The sequence below is a fragment of the Bos taurus genome, chromosome 5, assembly GCF_002263795.3.
Source record: "Bos taurus isolate L1 Dominette 01449 registration number 42190680 breed Hereford chromosome 5, ARS-UCD2.0, whole genome shotgun sequence".
In the NCBI taxonomy this organism is placed as follows: domain Eukaryota; kingdom Metazoa; phylum Chordata; class Mammalia; order Artiodactyla; family Bovidae; genus Bos; species Bos taurus.
The window spans coordinates 116,428,250-116,448,268 of record NC_037332.1 but is presented as its reverse complement, the minus strand read 5'-3'; the positions used below and the strand labels follow the sequence as shown (position 1 = coordinate 116,448,268).

Sequence of the window (20,019 nt, the reverse complement as noted above, 5' to 3'; positions counted from 1 at the left end):
CAACCACTGGGAAAGTCATAGCTTTGAGTGTATGGACCTTTGTTGGAAAAGAGATGTCCCTGCTTTTTAATATGCTCCTTAGGTTTGTCATAGCTAACCCTGAATGAATTCATTGGAAGGTCTGATGCTAAAGCTCCAATACTCTGGACACCCGATGCAAAGAGCAGACTCACTGGAAAAGACCTTGAGACTGGGAAAGGCTGAGGGCAGGAGCAGAAGAGGGAGACAGAGGATGAGATGGTTGGATGGCATCATCGACCCAATGGACTTGGGTTTGAACAAACTCTGGGAGATGGTGAAGGACAGGGAAGCCTGGCATGCTGCAGTCCATGGGGTCACAGAGAGTCGGACGTGACTTTGGAGACTGAACAACAACAAATTCTTGAATAAAGTAAAATTTTTTGGAAAAGCCTTCTTGGGAATTCCCTGGTGGTCCAGTGGTTAGGTCTCCACTTTCACTGCAGGGGTCCAGGTTTGATCCCTGGACGGGGAACTACGATCTTGGATCCCACAAGCTTCATGGAGTGGCCGAAAGTAATGATGATGAAAATAAAAGGCATTCTTCCTCTGCACCAGGCGACAGCCTCCCACTCAGAGCAGCAGTACCCCCACCTGTAGACAAGGGGCGCGGGCGAATGGGTGATGTCCGTGGCCAAGAGCCGCTCAGCTCTCAGTACCGCTCCACCTCCATGGCCCCAGTGGGAGGCCACTTATTGGACTAGGAGGAAGACCAGGGTCAGGGAGGGGAAACATGGGGGGCTCAGAACCGACATTCTGAGTCTGAGTCTCAGGGAGGCAGGCTGGGGAGCGTGGGGCCCCCCGTCACAACAGCGATGGCAAAGTCCAGCTCCGCTGAACCTCTGCTGCCGTACTTCAGTCTAACTTCATGTCTACAAAGATGAGGCTTCCCAGGTGGCTGAGTGCTAAGGAACCCGCCTGCCAATGCAGGAGCTGTGGGTTCAATCCCTGGGTCGGGAAGATCCCCTGGCGGAGGGCATGGCAACCCGCTCCAGTATTCTTGGCTGGGAAATCCTATGGACAGAGGAGTCTGGCGGGCTACAAAGAGTGTGGCCTAGGGTCTGAAAAGTGCGGGACATGACTGAGCACACACACACACAATACAAAGAAGAAGGCGTCAGCTGGATGGACGTGTTAAGACCTTCGGTTGGAAGACCATCTTCTCATCTCTTAAAGTGATTCCTTTTCTAAATTTTATTTACTAGTTTTTGTAGTAAATACAGAGACCTCTCAGAGGTCTCGTTCTCAAAGAGACCGCACCAGATCTGACATCGCGAGTGGCCATGGATCTTTCTGAAACGTCTTCTAGAAAACAATTTCTCCTGCTATGAAAGCCCACATTTGAACTCATCCATTCCACACAGAGTTGCTGAGCCCTTCCTCGGTTTTGTGCCCTTTCACCAGTCCATGAACCAGTCATGGGTTTATCTGCTTTCCTGGCTATTTTTTTCCCTTCTAGAATTTTCTTTCTCTTAAGTCCTGGGCCTCTCTTAGTATTAAAGATTATCAGCCGTCCTTGAATGTGGTTAAATATTCACTTTCACTTAGACTTCTGACCTAGACACTGAAAGCTAACTTTGCTGCCTTCATCTAAGTAAAGAGAAAGCAGCAGGAAAAAAGTCAATAATTTTTGGTTTCCAGAGTGAAAGAAAATACCCTGTTTTTTTTTTTTTATAATGATAACCTGCTAGGTACGCTTGTTTAAAAAATTTGTTTTACTGAAATATCGACTGACAGTGCTGTGTTCTGCTAGGTACTGACATCCACACACAATGCTGGCCTTGGAAAGACTTAGTCCCGCTCTTCCCGGAACCCTTCCTCTCGTCACCGGCCACTGTCACCCTCGGCCAGGATGGGGGCCTTCCTCTTTCCGTTGAACACACCAGCCCTGGAGGGGGACTTCCTGCCCCCGTGCTAGGGGGGAGGGTTACAATCTTTGGTTTCCAGGCTGCTGGGGTGGATGCTGGCAGTGCCCCCCCGCATCACTGGGGAGCCAGCATCTAGACCCGCCCTCCCCCTCCCCTCCCCAGGGATGCGGGCACCCTGCCCTTTCCTCCTTGCCCAGGTCCAGAACCTTCCGTCTCTGGCTCAGACATCAGTATTTCCACCCCCACAACCTTCTGTCATCGCTTGTCCAACACATTCTTTTAACCCTGTTTGTGCTGGTGTTTTTTTTTTTTTTTTTTCTCTCAAGCAACATCTGCATGTGAATACTCTGATGCCTTTCTCTGCATACCTCTTCTTTTTCGAAGGCTTCGTGGTCGAGTGTCGCCCACAAGCTCATGCCACGGCTTTTTGCACAACTGAACTTTGTGAGTTTTTTTTCAACCGTTCCTCTCTGTCGGGACCCCTGCCTGAAGGTGGCGGATGAGCTTTACTTTCATGGCTTGAGAAGCACCGCACTGGAATGCATTTTCTCCTGGAAACAGCTCTCGAGAAGTGATAAATCGAAGGAAAGCAGAGAAAGAAAGAGGCTCTTTCCTGAACCTGCGTGTGCTCTGGACCGATTGCTGTGAACACTCAGGGGGACCCTGCAGAGATGGGGCTGGAGTCCCTTTGCCTACAGGTGGGGATAGTCTGCAACAGGTTTCAAGGAGGGGAATAAAAGGTGATCATAATATTCAAGCAAGATATACCCTCCACAAGTCCTAAAGTCCAAGGATATTGTTAACGCATCCAATACTGCTTTTTTGTTTGGACTATAAATAACTTCAGTACAGCAAGAGATGCTTCTATTTAAACCAAATTTCAAATTGCTCGGAACCATTTTCCTTTTATACGTCACTCCTGTTAATCCCATCCCCAATACACAAATAGAAAATCAGAAATAAAGTGAGTGGATAGAGAATAAAATAAGACCATAACCCACTTACCAAACTGTCCCATAAAATCAGCCAAAATGAGATTACCAATTAGAATTTATCAAATTGATTCACAATCCTTGACAGAAGGGACATACGTTCTTCATGCTGGCAGCCTAATAGATGTCAACTTGTCCAAGGAGGAACACTGCCTGAAAATGCTTCTGAAAATTTTTTTGGTTAAAAAAAATCCCATTAACATACAGGTAATAGAAGAAAACTTGACTTCAGATCATCAAGATCTGATTGTCACTTGAGTCCTCTGTTTTACTAGCCACACTGCTTCACCGTAACTATGCACTTAAATATACGTCAGGCTAACAATTTCTTAGAACACTTCCGAAAGGGACATGGCCACGTGTCAACCTCTAGATGACTCGGTCTGTTTTACTAGAACTTGGCAACTTGTCACCTCAGTGTGGTTATCACATAACCACAGATGTATGCAGTTGCAAATGGCCTCAGGGAACTTGGTGCCCCACTTGCTCTTAAAAATTGGGGGGGGGTAAGGAACTATGGTATACTGTTTACTTAACTGTATTATCATCTCCAACCTTTCCTGTGAAGCTTCGTAACCTTTGAGACAATTCATTCTGCCTTTGCTTTCCAAACTCTTCCTGTTTCAAAGGGATCCTTTTTCAAAGTTTACTTGTGGTCTCTGAATTAAAAGTGTAAAAGAAAGTAGATCAGAAGAGAACTCACCACTCCTTTTTATTTGCAAATCCCTTTGTGTATGTGTGTGTGCGTGCACGTGTGTGTATGTGTGTGTGTGTGTGTGTGTGTGTGTGTGCTCAGTTATGTCCAACTCCTTGTGGCCCCATAGACTACACACTCCCAGCCTCCACTGCCCGTGGAATTTTCCAGTCAAGAATACTGGAGTGGGTTGCCATTGCCTCCTCCAGGGGATCTTCTCCATCTAGGGACCAAACCCCCATCTCTTGCGTCTCCCGCATTGGCAGGTAGATTCTTTTTTTTTTTTTGGCAGGTAGATTCTTAACCACTGTGCCACCTGGGAAGTGCCACAAATCTCTTTAAATAAAGCAAAGTAAAAGCAGTCAGATGGGAACTATATCCAATCTCCTGTGATAAACCATGATGGAAAAGAATATGAAAAAGAACATATATATATATGTATAACTGAGTCGCTCTGCTGTACGGCAGAAATCAACACAACACTGTAAACCAACTCTACTGCAATAAAAATTTTTAAAAAATTAAAAGCCAAGCGATGAGTGTGGCATCTGAACCAGAAGACAAATCTCTGCAATGCTTTCTCTAATTTCTCCTGTGTGTATCTTATCTTCACAGTTGGAGAGCCAACAGGACCCTTGCCCTGTTAAATAATAGCACATGTCCCAACTGACAAAGATTTAGAACACAACTCTTTCCTTCTGAGTCAATTTTTTGGAATCAGAACGCATGATCTTGCAGAAAGAAAGAGCATTTTATTTAATTAGCTGCTCAGGCCACCTCATAGAAACTCTATTTCATGCTTAATATACCCCAAATCTGGGCTTCCCAGGTGGCGCTAGTGGTAAAGAACTCTTCTGCTAATGCAGGAGATGTAAGAGAAGGGATTCAATCCCTGGGTTGGGAAGATCCCCTGGAGGAGGAAACGGCAATCCACTCCAGTATTCTTGCCTTGAGAATCCCAAGGACAGATGAGCCTGGAGAGCTGCAGCCCATAGAGTCACAAAGAGTCAGACACGACTGAAGCAACTTAGCACCCATACCTCAGATCTAGTGATAATTATTAACAGAGTAATTTGAACGGCAGCTGCCACCTTTATAATACCTATGCCGTGGGAGCCACGTGTGGGAGTCCAGCAGGCGTGCAGGAGCACGCCCGTCTAGTGCAGATGGAAGGAGGGGTTCTGGCCATCTGGGTGTGAGGGAAGTTGCAAAATGCCAAGGGGAAATCCTCCAGCAGGGGCAGGTAGGCCCTAAGTGCCTTCTAAGTGCCCCCCACTAGTTCCCACCCACATCTGAGCACTGTAAAAGAAATCGACAAATACTCGCTGAATTCAATTCTGTTCACGTTTTAGTGGCTCAGGGCACAGGCACAGGCCTCCGTCAGCATCCTCAAGGATGGTCCCAGGCCCCTTGGGGGCACCAAAACCTGCCCACCAAGCTCAGGTCCCTTAAATGGTGTAGCATCTGCATACAACCTACACACATCCTTCATAGGCTTTCAGTCACCTGGAGATTACTTCCAATACCTAATACTACATGCATGCAATGTAAATAGTTGCGGATACAATGTATAGCTATTGGCAGGTGGCAAATTCAAGTCTTGGTTTTTGGAACTTTCTGGAATTTTACACCCTCGAATATTTTTGCTCCATGGTTGGTTGAATCTGGGGACACAGAATCTGGATGTCGAGGTCCTACTCAGGATACAGGGCGAGCTGGGCAGAACTGACGGGCACACTGCCCGTCTCATCAAGTCAGACTCAGTGGAAGAAGACTTCCTTCAGCCTGCATTTCCAGAGACGCTCCGAGGATGAGCAACAACTGTTGTCAGGGTCTGGGGATACCAGAGGAAGGACAGATGCAACATACATCACCATCAAAACCTGAGCGCGTGGACTTCCCTGGTGGCCCAGTGGTTAAGACTCCGTGCTCTCAATGCAGGGGGCCCAGGTCTGACCCCTGGTTGGGCAACTGCTAAACCCACGTGCCGTAACTCCTGACACACCTAAGAGTGTGCTTCGCAAGAGAAGCCACCGGAAGGAGAAGCCCCCGCGCTCTGCAGCTAGAGAAAAGCCTTCACAGCAACTAAGACCCAGCTCAGCCAGGGATGAATACATAAACAGACATTTTTAAAAAGAATAAGAAAAGCAAAGAAAAAATTGCTTTAATAAAAGTGTATATGCAGGGTGGGCGATGTGCTTCTTTCCAAAAGCCTTTGAAAAATCATCCAATGGTCAGAGCCAAAATAACAGGTACCAGATCCGGGCAGGTGGCACCGGCGTGCTCCTTTAGACCCCGACTGGGCGAGACTGACTTCTTACCTGCCACAAAGAATCTTCACCCGCACTTCTTTGCCACCTCTTATGAGCCTCCCAACCCTTCAAAGAGGTGGAGCAGAGCGAAAAGCCATTTTGTGATGAAAAGTCAGCATCTAGAGAGGGGGACAGAGGTCCCCTGGCCCAGCGGGCGGCCCTGAAGGGACAAAAATCAAACCTCGAGATGACCTAAACACCTCCTCCACTCTGTCAGACTGCTTCTCCGATGCGACCGCAAAACAAACGCAGCTCAGCTACCAAAGTAACTATATACTAGGCCGGGCTTAGTAAGGAGCAAACGCTCCATCTTTTGAGGTGCATAAACCCCTCCCCGATACTGCTACGAGAAGATGCTAGTTAAATGTTCTAGAAGCAAAGAATGAACACCGCTCCACACAGCAAGCCAACCAGACTGGGTGAGGTCTGTTCCCCACCGGACAGGTCACTGCAGGTAAGTGACAGAAACACTGGGAAGAAGAAACAAGTTCTGTCAAATCTGGCCCACGGGGACATCAAGGGCTTTCCCTGTTTGGTTCTTAACCCTAAAACTATCTTCACACCAAGTCGGAAATTACAATTCTTTGCCTAATTTTCCCCAACCACATGGCCTTAGAAGTGAGCTAGCCTGTTCTATGTAACTCCTCAGGCAGAAGCAGCAGACACAGCACACGTCTATCCTGCAAACAGAAACTGTGGCATTACTTGAGGCGTCTGTGAAGCCCCTACCAAGCCACCAAAACCAGAATAAAAACAGAGGCCCTCAAATTCCCAAAAAGCCACATCCTCTAACTGCAGTGCAACAGAATTAGTGCAAACATTCACCCCCAACGCCGGTCACTTGGAAGTTAAGACACTCTGCCGCTAAGGACATATTCATTCACACACAGACTGAAAGAGGAAATAGAGAAATGTGGCATGTTTAAAATATGTTTACAGTAAGCAAAGAAATGTTTTAATAGAAGTTTTTAAAGATGATTACTTAATCCTTATAAAAACAGATGCTCACAGACAACACATCAAAAAAAAAAAAAGCACTGGTTAACAGTCATTTATCACATATCATAACATATGATTTATTATATCATATATAATCATAAACACAAGGTGTATGGCAAAAATAGATTCCCTTTCTGCACCTCAATTTCATCTCCTTTCAGCTCCTTTTTTATATTCTGGTATAAAAATCAGCTTCATGAGCAGATTCACAGTTGCCTTCCCCAATACTAAACACAATATCCCAGGGCAGCTAAAAACTCAGGAAATATTTATAGAATATATGAATTTTAAAATGTACATCTATTAAAGAATCAGCTTAATAATTATTCTATCTAAGCATGATGAAATATATGATATAGACACAAACACATTTATTCACATGAAAAGATTTTCCATAACCCAATGCTTAATAAAGCAGCTTATAAAATAGTTTCTATAGAAGAAACACATTTTTTTTTTTCTCCTCTCTCTCATGCTCTCTCCCACATACACAGACTATGTTTAAAAATCTGGGTACAAGTTGGACAAACGTGAACTAGTAACAACACTTGCTTTATGATTATGAAATAATCACACGTCCAAGATGGGAGAAGAGGGAAAACGTTGCTTTCTGTGGTCAATTAATTTGCTGTTGCTTCCAAGTTGTGTAGAAGTTTGTCAAGCTCCCTGCCTGGTCCCTCAGTGACCAGTGAACCACTCAGCCTGAACCATCTCCTCCAGGGTATCACTGTCCTGGCTGATGGCACTTCTAGACCTGGCCTACCAGCTTGGCAAGCATCTGCTTGATATTAAAATTGGAATTAAAACAGCTAAGTCGTGGCACGGCTCCTGACTTGTCGGCGTCTGTAACTTAAGTGTCTGTTAAGTGAAAACATTTCTCACAGTCATATTATCTAGTTTTAAATTATGTGGAACCAGCCTGCCATAAAGAAAGGAAGTTCCTGAAGAACACTGACACGATCAAGTTTTCAGGACTTAAAAGAACTTACCCACATTTATCTTACTTTCAAAGAAATGAAAATAGACCTAACTGCGGCATCGGCAAGGTAGTACTTAACCCTCAAATTGCTAGTCTGTAGGGCAATGGAAGTAAAGACTTCAATATTTCAGTCTGGAAAAAATGAGTAAATCAAACCTCCTATTTACCTGTGATGACAACGTCTTGGTTCTGGGCTGCTCCGGCCACAGACTGTTACTTTCCAGAGGAGGCAGGGCCCTCCTCCTCCGGCCTTGGCGGCAAGAAGGTAAAGGAGGAAACGATCTGTGCTCTGGTTCTGCCAAACTCTCCACCACCTTGAAAGAGGAAAGTCACCGTGACCCTGCGTCTTCAACCGCTACGGTGTGGCAGGGTCGTCCCAGGAAAGCCCAGCCCCGCCTCCCTGCCCCACGCACCCCTTCCCAAGCAGCCTGGGGGAGGAGGGGACTCCCGAGTTTGGGGAGGGGCCGCAGGGACTAGGGGTGGGCAGGCGGCCGCGAACGGCCCAGGGCGCTCCGCGAAGTCCAAGGCAGTATACAAGCCCGGACTTTTCTTAGAAAGAATCTTGACGTTTGCGGCGCAGCCACCAGCCTTTAAACTTCAAAAGGCAGGAGAGCACGGGTGTGCCGTTGTTCCCGGTTAGACTGCGGAGCGCGTAGGGGCAGAAGCAGCCCTCCGGACTTCCGCCAGGACCGCGGCGCGCAGCCGGGGACCCGGGGAGACCCGGGCGCGGGCGCCCAGCGTCAGACCCGCGGGCCCCGGGCTGGGAGGGCCGTCCCGCGGCGGAGGCTGCCCTGGGCTCGGCCTGTCCGGGTCTCCCGAGGGCGCTTAGGCGCAAAGTGGGCGCAGTTCCGCAAAGCTGAACTAACCCGCGCTTGTCTCTCTCATCCGAGCGTCTAAGCCCGGCGCACGAGGGTCAGTCTGCCGGACCTCGGGCCACCTGGCCTAGGGGATCCTCGGAGGTCTCGGGAACGTCCCCAGTCGGGGACAACCAAACTCGACCATGCAGAAGGAAGGGCGAGCCTGATGCCCCCGCCTGGTGGGCCTTCTCTCCGGAGTGGGGGCAACTTGAGCACCTAGCGTCTCTGAGGTACCAGACCTCGACCCCTGCCCAGGCCCCAGTCCCAACCGACAGCTGCGGACGCCGGGGCTCCAGGCAGGCCCCGGGCGCTCGGAGGGAGGCCGACCAAGGGGAGGGCCCCTGGGCCCCGGGATCCCCAGTACTAGCCAGCAGCGAGCGCCCTCACCCCGCGCCCCGGGGCCCCGCGCATGCGCCACCCGGCCCCTCCCCGTCCGCCGCCGCTCTCGGGAGGGAGCCCGGCCCCCGGACCCCCGCGCGCGCCCGCCCGCCCGCCGCCTGGCACCTGGGGCCGCGCGGTCCGCCGCCTGCCGGTCCGCCGGGCGAGCACGCCGAGGGAGGCGGCGCCGGGCAGGGCGCTAGCGGCCGCCTCCGCCCCTGCCGCCCGCTGCCCCCGCCATGGGGCCGTCGCGTCCCCTGCCCCTGCCCGGCGCCGCCTCCAGGCTCCCGTGCCAGCCGCGCCCCCGCGGCACGCGCCGCCCCTCTGCCCGCCGCCCCAGGCCGGGCCGCTCGCGCAGGGGGCCCCTCCAGGAAGCCCCGCCCCCGGCCCCACCCCGCGCGGGGACACAGCCCCCGGACGGCGGGGCCCGATTGGCTGCCCGCGGGGTCGGGGGTGGGACCGCTCTCGGCGCGGGGGCGCCCACCTCCTGTCCCACTGCAGCGGCGCCAGCGGGGAAACTGAGGCCGGGGCGGGGGTGCGCGGAGGTTCAAGGTCACCCGGGTGGGCGCAGCGCCCGTGAGAGTACTCCGCGCGTGACTGGACCTGGGCGCGCGTCCGGCCCCGCTCACTGGGGGAGGGCCGAAGTCTAGGAGGGGCGGGCGCGAGACTGCCGGCCGGGTGGGGGTTCCCGCCCGCGGCCCGGCCACGCTGGCGAGGCCCCGCCTCCCCTCCGGGAGCCCAGCTCTGCCCGGGCCGCGCGAGGAGCTTGGTCTAGACCCGGGACCAAGGCGCGTGGTGCCCTCGAGTCTAGGGAGAGCGCAGGGCCAAGGACAGGCGGGGAAAGACCTTGTCCCGGGGACCCCTGATTGCAGAGGCAGGGGAACGGGAACGCTGGTTGGGAGGGCGCGTCAACAGGTGGCGGAGTTGCCGGGGGCGGCGGACGGGGGACGGAGACGAGCGAAGGGCACCGGGCCCAGACGCCCGGAGGCGCTGTCGACTCTGACCAGCCGCCCCCCACCGCCCCCCGGCCCCGGCCCCCGGCTGTCCAATGAGCCTGCCCTCCCCCAGTGAATGGGGGGAGAGGGGCTGACTCTGTGCCCAGCCGAGGAGCTGGGCTTCTGCCAGCGCAGGAGGGGAGGTCGCGGCCCGGGAGCCAATGGTGAGCAGCAAGAGCGCGAGCTGCAAAGCGGCTTTGTTTGCGCGGTGACGCCCGAGCTCCCCGCGCCGAAGGCACAAAGCCCCAGGTGCCAGCGCATCGGGACGCTCCTCCTTTGGGAACGAAATGTGTGCTATGTGGGCCCTGCTCCTTGCCCTCCCGCGACTCGGTCCACTGTTCTATTTGTGGCGGCGAGCGCCCAGAAGGACCTACTGGGGCGGGAAACAGCTCCAAGCAAATTCCCGCATGACACACAGACGCTGGAGACCCGGGGAACGCGGCCCCTTATACGGATGTCTTAGGCTCACCCTTGTTGATTGGCTGCATACCTGTGGCGAACTTTGCCCCACCCAACAGACACCCTCAACACCTTGGCACTAACACACTGGACAAGCCCAACTTTTATTGCACATGCTATATAGCGAAGGGCAGTTTTTGTATTACGTTTCAGAGTTTACCAAGTGATCCGTGTACATTACATCCTGGATATCTCACAGGTTGAGCAGGCAACAGTATTGTTTATTTATGGAGCTAGAGGGCCCATAACTGGGTTTCTGTCCTCATGAGGGCATCCAAGCTCGGAGAGGTCACCTGACATACCACAGATCAAGAACCCAAGAGTTGGAATAGAAGGGCAGCGACTTCTCTCCCCAGACACACCCGTGATTGTCTGCTGTAAACCCAGTTAAACCAGGCAGTTAGAGAGACCTGGTAAAAACTGTTTTGAATAAGGGCGAAGGAAGCTGCCTAGGGGTCAACAGAGTCGTGTGTACACCCACAGACATACAGAAATGATGTTCTTGGGGCTTCCAAGATTTTAGGGAGAGAAAGCTTGCTTTCCATGCATGTAATGTAATCAAAGCTTTCACATTTGAACAAATGCTCTCAGCCAGTCCCTTGCCTCCCCTTCCCTAGGAAAAAGTAGAAGGATGCTCAGGACTTTCCTCGTGGGAGTAGTCATGCGAGGTTTCCATACACGCAGCCCCCAGGGGACCGTAGGTTCCTGTTTACCTTGAGCAGACTTCTGTTAGCCATGAAAACCCGTCACAGCCAGAATAGGAGGTCCTGTCACAAAGGACGTCCCTCTCCCAGCCCCCAGCTCCTGGAAGTCTCTCCCTCCGCCCCCACCCCCGACTTCTGTGTGATGACAAAGCTTGAGCAACACAACAACACAGACAGCCTCCTACACTGGGACAGAGCAGCACCTTGTAGCTTGAGGGACACGTCAGTGCTCCTAAACACGCCTCCAAGCATTGCCTCCGCTCCTCTCTGCAGCCTTGGTGAATACCAGGGGCAGTGTGGGTTGTGTGTGTCTTCGTTCATAGCTTCCATTTCTTTGGTGCTGATGCTCTTTCAGATCCTGTTTCACATTTTCTAATCTTGGAGACATTTGGAGAAATAATTATTCTTGTGCCCACATTACAACAGGGGGACTGCGGCACACACACACCCCCCGCCAGGTCATACTGACCAGTTGCAGAGCCCAACATAGGAAGCCTGTCTGTGGTGCCCACACCTGGATGGACCTAATCCTACAGGGGCAGACAATGGTTTCCCATGGCCTCAGGGGAGAAGTCAGGAAGCTGGGGACGTTCAGAGGACAGGAAGGGAGTTGCTGGCCAAGGCTCCCATCACCAGATACCAGGTGGCAGGTTCGACCCTGGATGTGTAAGCAGGTGAGGTCACCACCTGTGTTCAGAAACTGGCCCTGACCCCTGCAGGGCTGAGGCATCTGCTGTGGGTTGTGTCCAGGCCCCAGACAGAAGTCTATCTCTTTGCCGTGCAGTTGAGCTAAGCCCTTTTCCGGGAACCGTCCAAGCCTCTGCGGGTCACTTGCTTGCCCTTTGATGATGTGCAAAGCCTCCCAGTGAGACGGAGTTTGTGCTTCTGGGGTGTCATCAACCAGGACGGTGGCCTCTGATCTCCTGGACGCGTGACCTCTGGTGAGATAGTGGAAGTCAGCAGGGGCAAGGGACATGGGCTGAGAAACTGCAAGTTCACCGTTGGCTGGTTCGGAGCTGCCCTGTGGTCCAGACTGGACCTCAGCGGGGACCAACCCTGAGCGTGCGCATGGCTGCTCTCCTAGTAGTGATGGCGAAACCTCAGGGGTCCAGGTGACCAAGTCTTGTCAACCCGAAGGCTGGAACTCACAAAGGTCCCGAAGAACAGCTGGGTTCATCTCATTCTGCAGAAGTGGAGACAAAGGGAGTGACAGCCCTTGGCCAAGGTCTTCGAGAATGAGCGAGAACCTGGCTCTCCGAGTCCAAACCCACTCTACCATGGGTGCAGAAGAGGGCCTCGAGTAACCCCAGGGTGCAGCTGCCTGGTCCCCAAGCCCGTGCTCTCCTGGCCCAACGCCCCGGCTGTCTCTGGCGGGCCCAGGAGCCGACTGTGAAGGACCAGTCTGGGCCCAGAGCATCAGTGAGGCCACAGCACACCACAAGCTTGTGGCTGGAGAAAGAGGCCATGTTCAAGGGGAGAGTGGACAGGGCACGGAACAGGCGGAGGTAGGCAGTGACCTGTGACCTGTGTCCTGGTGGGGAGGGGGAGGTCGGCTTGACTCCATCACATCAGTAACAAATTGCAAATGATACATGTTAACCAGTTGTTATCATGGAAGTGGCGGTGGGGTGGGTGGGGTGGGGTGGGGTGGGTGGTGGGTACAGCCCTGCACCCGCTTGAGGTCGGCAGGGTCTGGAACCTTCTGCAGGTCCAAAAACAGCTTCCATCAAGATACCAGTCCCTTTGATTACTCACCTGTTCCCAGCCAAAGTCCCCAGACTGGCTTTCCTATAGTCTCTGTCTCCAATCTCTGTCTCTGTTGTTCTTGAGAACCCCAAGGCAGCCTTCCCACAGCCATGCTCCTCCAGCCCCCACCATCCCTCCCTAGAGTCAGATTCCCTCATCATCACGGACTACTCCGTCCCAGGTGGCTTAAGCTCCTTGGGACGGGCTGGGTCACAGATATCGTTTGCTGGGTTCCGAGCTTGGGCTTGGAGCTTCAAAGTGATCCAGAAGGAGAGAATCTCACACTAAAGTATGATGGATAGATGCTGTATGATGTATAAAGCAGCATCTATATAAAGCACAGTACATCATGTACATCATCATACATATAAAGCACAGTAAAAAAAAATATAAAATGTATACAGAAAGCTGAGTGCCAAAGAATTGATACTTCTGAACTGTGGTGTTGGAGAAGACCCTTGAGAGTCCCTTGGACTGCAAGGAGATCCAACCAGTCCATTCTAAAGGAGATCAGTCCTGAATATTCATTGGAAGGACTGATGCTGAAGCTGAAACTCCAATACTTTGGCCATCTGATGTGAAGAACTAACTCACTGGAAAAGACCCTGTTGCCGGGAAAGACTGAAGGCAGGAGAAGGGGACGACAGAGGATGAGATGTTGGGTGGCATCACCAACTCAATGGACATGAGTTTGAGTAAACTCCGGGAGTTGGTGATGGACAGGGAGGCCTGGCGTGCTGCAGTCCGTGGGGTTGCAAAGAGTCGGACACGACTGAGAGACTGAACTGAACTGATAGATGCTATGCCATGAGTGCATGCTCAGTCGTGTCCAACTCTTTGCAACACTAAAGACTGTAGCCCTCCAGGCTCCTCTGTCCATGGGATTTCCCAGGCAAGAATACTGGAGTGGTATACCATTTCCTTCTCCAGGGAATCTTCCTGACCCAGGGATCAAACTCGCAGCTCCTGCATTGGCGGGCAGATTCTCTCCCACTCAGCCACCTGGGAGGCCTGATGTATGGATAAATTTGGTCAGTAAAGGACATTCTGCCTGCTGGGGTTCTCAGTTATCTGACCCGGGGAGGGGGGTCCTGAGTGTGAAGTGCACTGTTGTAGGTGGGCAAAGTCTGGGGGGAGGGCGTGCAGAGATAAGACAGGTGTGTTGACCCACAAATGCAAAATAGATTCACATGTATGTGGGGATCGCCACCTCTCTCTAGGGCACCCCCAAGTCCCTCATGAAATTAATAGACAGAACCTGGGATTTGGAGTCAAACAGATCTGGATTCAAAACCTTGCTCTGCCTTTTTCTCATACCATAATCCTAGACAAATGGCTTGAACTCCTATCTGAACTTTTTCCTCGAGAAAATGAGGTGGCAATGCCAAGCTCCAGGTGTCCTGGGGTGAGAATTAGGAAGGAGGGTAGAGGAAGTGCAGGGACAGGGCCTGATAGGTGGGTCACTTTTGGGACCTGGCGACCACCTGCCTGAGGGCTCTGCCAAGGGCCACCTCCTCCAGGAAGCCTGCCTGGCACCCATCCCACCTGCAGAGCCGCCCTCTTCTCTGTGCCACCACCGCCCGCATGGCTCTCGCCTAGGTCAGCGCTGTCTTGACCGTGCCTCTCCCCTTCCTGCCTCGCCACTCAGAACGGCCGACACGATCGAGTCCTTGGAACTTTCTGACACCAGGCGAAGTACCTGCTCCTTGCTCCCTCTCGTGATCCTCAATTCTATGCTGGTACCTGCCTTTAGGGCTTTCTGGTGCCTCAGCCATAAAGAATCCTCCTGCCATGCAAGAGATGCAAGAGACTCTAGTTCGATCCCTGGGTTGGGAAGATCCCCTGGAGGAGGAAATGGCAACCCACTCCAGTATTCTTGCCTGAAAAGTCCCATGGACAGAGGGGCCTGGTGGACTACAGCCCCTGGGGTCGCTGCGACTGAACACACACCACCTTTCACAGAAGAGTTCTGCCGGCCGGTCAAGGCAGCGTGACCTCCAGCTGAGCGGCCTGCAGGTTCCCAGCCTGGCTGCCAGCTGCCCTCACCCAGGTCTTCATCTCTGAGTGCACAGGGCCTGGAACCCACCCCACCAGCCCCCATAATGTGCCAGGGAGTGGCCAGCATGTCCAGGCCTCGGAGTTCACTAACATGATCGAGTGGCCCGTGGGCCCCAGTCCCCTAAGGGGACAGCCCGTGTTTAACAACATGTCCCCAGTCTGTGGCTAAATGGACAAAAGAGCCTTTGGCGAGTCTTCTGTAGAGCTAGTTGACCTAAAGAGGGGTCCTCTTTGTCCCTGGGTGTGTCCTTGACACTGCCCTGGTTTTTTGTCGAAAATGCCTTTTCTTACTAAAACGGTGCTGATAATAACCGACCATAGCTGTGTTTTGACTTGGCGGCCCCACGGCCGTCCCCCAAACCGGGTACAACGTGGGTCTGTGAGCCCGAGGTCCGCCGGTGTGCTCTGTTCACCGATAAACGCACAGCATGCTGCGAAGGCCTCCTGGCCCCTGTCCTCTGGCCCAGCTCTCTCCTCCAGACTGCCTTCTGATGCTTATTTTCCCATCAACACTTCGGCTTGTGTTGAGACTTGCAGCCGGGAATATAAAATCCTACACAAGGGCCTGATTTTGATCTCTGACATGTGGGCGGCGCCCTCGGGAGCCTGCCGGCATCACACTCACTCGGGGCCCCAGCTCACCTGTCACCTGCTACCCTCGGGTGGGGGCCAGGCCTGGGGAAGAGCGCTCCCTCTGCCTGGGAGCCTGAGGTGTGCAGGGCCCGACTTTCATGGGAGGCAGGAGGGAAACTAAGATCTACACTCTGGAACACTCTAGAAGGAGCCAGGGGCCTGCCGCAGACAGCGTGGGACCGGCCTCCTGGCAGATGGGGCCCCTCGGTGGCTGGCAGGAGAGACACTGGGGGCTGTAGACCCATTGTTTCTTTTCTCTAAGTTGAAGTACGTTAGATTAAACCAACTTTCTGGGCAAGCGTTAGTGCTAAGTTTAGTTTCAAAATGGTCCCTCCCCGCAGGGATATCTAGGGATCGCTAAGTACATGCCAAGGACTGAGATGGCCCCTTCCAAGAGTGATGCCAGCTTCACCACCCAGGGACCCCAGCCCTGACTTCGTCCAGGAAAGCAAGGCGGGCTGTACCCCCTTGTTCCTGACTCCCCACCTCCAGCTTACAACAGAGAAGAATCCCTCAGTTAGACGCCTCTGATCTTGACTTCTGTCCTTACATGTGCCTCCCCCCACCCCAAGGTCAAGGCCCGGCCTTTCCAGATTGGCAAAGGCCCTCAGGGCAAAACGGCTGCAGAGCCATCGCCCCGTTCCTGCTCCCCGTGTCCCCAGACTTAGCCTCTGGTGGTTCCCTGCTACCTCAGCCACACTTAGAGGCCTGTAACATAATTTTTAAATAACTCCTTTATCCAAAACATTTACTTGCTTCCGGAGAGAGTCAGTGGAAAGAATCTGGCCCACCATTACTAGACACAGAAGCTTAAACCCTGTTTCAGTCCTTGATATTTATTTGTCTTCTGGCTCAGCTGTTAAACAGCTTGAAGACTGCGCCTTGGGCTCACCTGGCACAGGGGAGGCGGTGACTATTCGGGGATCTTGAGCATGTCCCTGAAGGGTGCTGTTGGTCCAAAGGAAAGCTGGTAGGTAACTTCAGGTGCCCGGAGTTCCCTCCTGGCTCGGCTGCCTGGAGAGGGCGTTGGCGAGGTCACCCACCTACCTCTCTGAGCCTCGTACCTGGGAACCACAGGCCTGGGCGCGGTCGGGCTCACGTGCGCTCACTGTTTCCACTGTGCCTACCCCTCCCCTCCCGGGCTCTGTGACCTTGGGCAGCCCGACCAACCGCCCTGCGTCTGTTCCGGACCTGCGTCTGTTCCCAACCGTAAACTGAGAGGCCGGGCTGGCTGATCTCAGACGCCCCCTGCCAGCTTGAGACTCTGCGTCTTGCTTAGGGGGTGTGACTGTGACGTACCCCAGGAGCCAGCTGCCAGGGCCCACGAGGGAAGCGTTTTTTTCCTGCCTCGTTAGGGGAAAAGCAGACACGTGACTCTTCCAGCTGATCTCTTGCGTGAATTGAGATCAGCATCTCGTGCTCTGCTTTGGAAAGGCGTTGGGGACCAGCCTCCCTGGTCTGCGCCCTGGGGGAAATCGGCTGCTTCTTTGGGCTGGAACCTTCCAGGCTAAGGCTGGTCGGCTGAAAGTCCCGCAGCCCTGCTCCTGCAAATGCCCAGCAGGCAGACTGTGCCGAGTCCCGTCCCAAGGCCGCAGCAGGGAGGGGACATGCCCCAGGCTTCTGCTTCCTCTTCCGGGGACTGATCCTCTGCTGCCTGCTGCTTCGGTCTAAAAATATGCTCTGCCTTCTTGTTAGGACCCAGTAGGAGTGATAGACGCTGCCAACGAGAGGAAGAAGTTAGGGGATGGGGCACACTTTGGGAAATTCCCAGGACGGCAGGAGCCCAGGCTGGGTGCCCCTGGCATCCTCCACTCACGTTAGGGAAACAGAAGGCCGCTGCCCAGAGGGACCCAGGGCTCCCTACCCCGTCGCTCCTGCCCCGATTAGGAAGGGAGCCCCGCTCGGCAGGACCAGAGGTCCACCTGGAAGTTTCTGGACCGGGGGGGTTCCTTCAGGGCAGGACCCTATGGGATCCTTGCTGAGTCTCCTGGGCCCAGGGCCAGGCCCCGAAAGGGAGGCTCAGGCAGCCATGGGGGTGACATGGGGCTGGCCCCCCAAGGGGGCTCTCCCTGTCTCCATCATCCATTTTGTTCAGGGAGCAAAGCCAAGCGGAGAGTCTGAGTGCTAATCCCAGCTCTGCTGGGTGAACTTGGCCAGTTGCCTCACCTCTCAGCTCCTCAGTTTCTTCATGGGGGTGGGATTTAAGGCTGCCCTTGGAGGGTCACTGTCAAGGTCAGCCTGATGAAGGGCGTCCTGGCCCCTGACTCCGCCCCCAACTCTGCTGGCCCCGCCCTTTCCTCCTGGCCCTCAAGTCTCACTCCCCTTACCCTCCAGCGCCAGGCTCCGCCCTGCCTGCACAGCCGCTCCCCAGCCCATATTTCTGCCCTGCTGGCAGCCGGACAGGCCTGGGCACAGCCCTTGGGCCTGATACTTGGGGTCAGCCAAGGTCACACGCCCACCTCTTTCTCTAGCCTCTCTGCTTGCAATCCACCACATCCCCAGTGCTTTTGCTTCTGCAGGGCATCTCCTTTTCCTTCTTCTGTTTTTCCTGGCACCACCTCTTCCAGGAAGACCTCCCAGATCGCCCCTCTCTGGGCTGTGTTCCTCTGCTGATCTGTCTGTGTTATACTGGTCTCTTTACTAGTCCATCTCCCTCACTAGATTGGAAGCTTCTTGGGGATTAGGATCTTACCTGAGATTATTAATAATAATAATGACAGAAATGATGAACTTTTTTAAAAAGTTCCTTTTAAAAAAGATTGTACATCGTGCATGTTCAGATTTAACAATGCCCAGCTACTTTGTGCTGAAAAATTTCACTAGTGATTGCTTTTTTCATACTGCAGTTATTTTATAGTGAAGTTTATCACGTGTCTTATAATTTCACTTGTTTTTTATGACACATATGATATTGCTTATGTTTGAATAAATGACTTCCTTTTAACATAGTAATTTTTGACTGTGATAAAATATACCTCACATGGGCTTCCCAGGTGGCTCAGCCCATCCAGTATTCTTACCTGGAAAATCCCATGGACAGAGGAGCTTGGCAGTCCATGGGGCTGCAAGAGTGGGACATGACTTAGCAACTAAACACCAAAAGGCATAACACAGGGCTTTCCCTGGTGGTCCAGTGGCTGAGACTCAGAGCTCCCAGCGCAGGCGGCCCGGGTTCAACCCCTGGTCAGGAAAGTAGATCCCACATGCCGCTACGAAGACCCAGCACAGCCAAATAAATGAGTATTAAAAAATGCATGCGTGACATAAAACGTACCATTTTGAAGCATCTGGTTCACTGGCATTAAGGACAGTCGCTTCGTTTGCTTCCACCACCAGCATCCAGAACTTTCCCATCTTTTGAAACTGAAACTTTGGTCATCCCATGCAACTGCGGCTCCCCACTTCTTGTTCCGGGTGTTTAGTTGCTGTTAAGGAGATTTGGGGAACACCTAGTGAAATCAGAATGAGGTCTGTCCCACAGATAGTGTTGACTTCCTGATTTTAATCTTTGTACGGTGCTTGTGTAAGATAGTGATTTTTAAACATTTTGGTTTTATGATTCCTTCATCCTCTTAAAAGCTATTGAGAACTCCAAAACATTTTGTCTCTGAGGGCTATATTTGTTAGTATTTCTGGTGTTAGAAAATGCAACTGAAAAAAACTTTAAGTATTTATTAATTCATATAAAAATAACAATAATAAGCCCTTCGTATCTTAACATATAGAACACTTTTATGAAAATGATTATAATTTTCAAAGCCTTACCCCCAAATTTTGAAAAACATTTTTTCAAATCTTCTTAATGTCTGGTTTAATAGAAGGTAGCTGGATTCTCGTGTCTGCTTTGTCCTCTTTGTGTTTTCGGATGATTCCTAGTTTTGAAAAATTAACTTTAAGTATAGTTGATTTATATTGTTGTGTTAATTTCTGTTGCACAGCAAGATGATTGAGTTACATATACACACACATTCCTTTTATCACTCTTTGCCATATGGTTTATCACAAAGTATTGAATATAGTTCCCTGTGCTCCATGGCAGGACCTCGCTGCTCATCCTCACGTCTGCTTCTGCAGTCTCTTGCAATCTGTCGTTTTTGTCGACCTCAGTGAAGAAAATCTAGCAGGTGGAAGAAGGAGTGCAATTTAATAGTCATTGTGGATATTCTTTGCCACTGCCCCCAGAATTCAACAAACGGATGTTTCCCTTTCTCTCCTTTTTTTGATGTAACGCTTTATTGCAGTATAATTCACATGCCATAAAATTCACGCTCCTAAAGGCTCATGGTTTTAGGGCCTCCTCGCTCCCGGCTCTTCCGGGACGAGAAGG

At 52.3% G+C, this 20,019-nt stretch overlaps 1 protein-coding gene and 1 long non-coding RNA gene across 4 annotated transcripts in view; both read right to left on the bottom strand.

Annotated features, from left to right (window-relative positions):
- PPARA (peroxisome proliferator activated receptor alpha) overlaps nucleotides 1-9,354 on the bottom strand; it is a 74,898-nt gene extending 65,544 nt beyond the window's left edge. The window contains exons 1-2 of one of the 3 annotated variants that reach the window (XM_024991367.2): nucleotides 9,224-9,354; nucleotides 8,030-8,176 (exon numbers count right to left, since the gene is read on the bottom strand). The gene's annotated coding sequence lies outside the window, so the exon portion shown is untranslated. 3 annotated transcript variants of the gene reach the window in all.
- Nucleotides 9,355-10,631: 1,277 nt separating this feature from the next.
- LOC101903383 (uncharacterized) lies at nucleotides 10,632-18,307 on the bottom strand. The gene is made up of 2 exons (XR_001500436.3): nucleotides 16,585-18,307; nucleotides 10,632-12,438 (listed from the first exon to the last, which is right to left on the bottom strand). It is a non-coding gene; the product is annotated as an uncharacterized lncRNA (long non-coding RNA).
- Nucleotides 18,308-20,019: the final 1,712 nt, after the last annotated feature.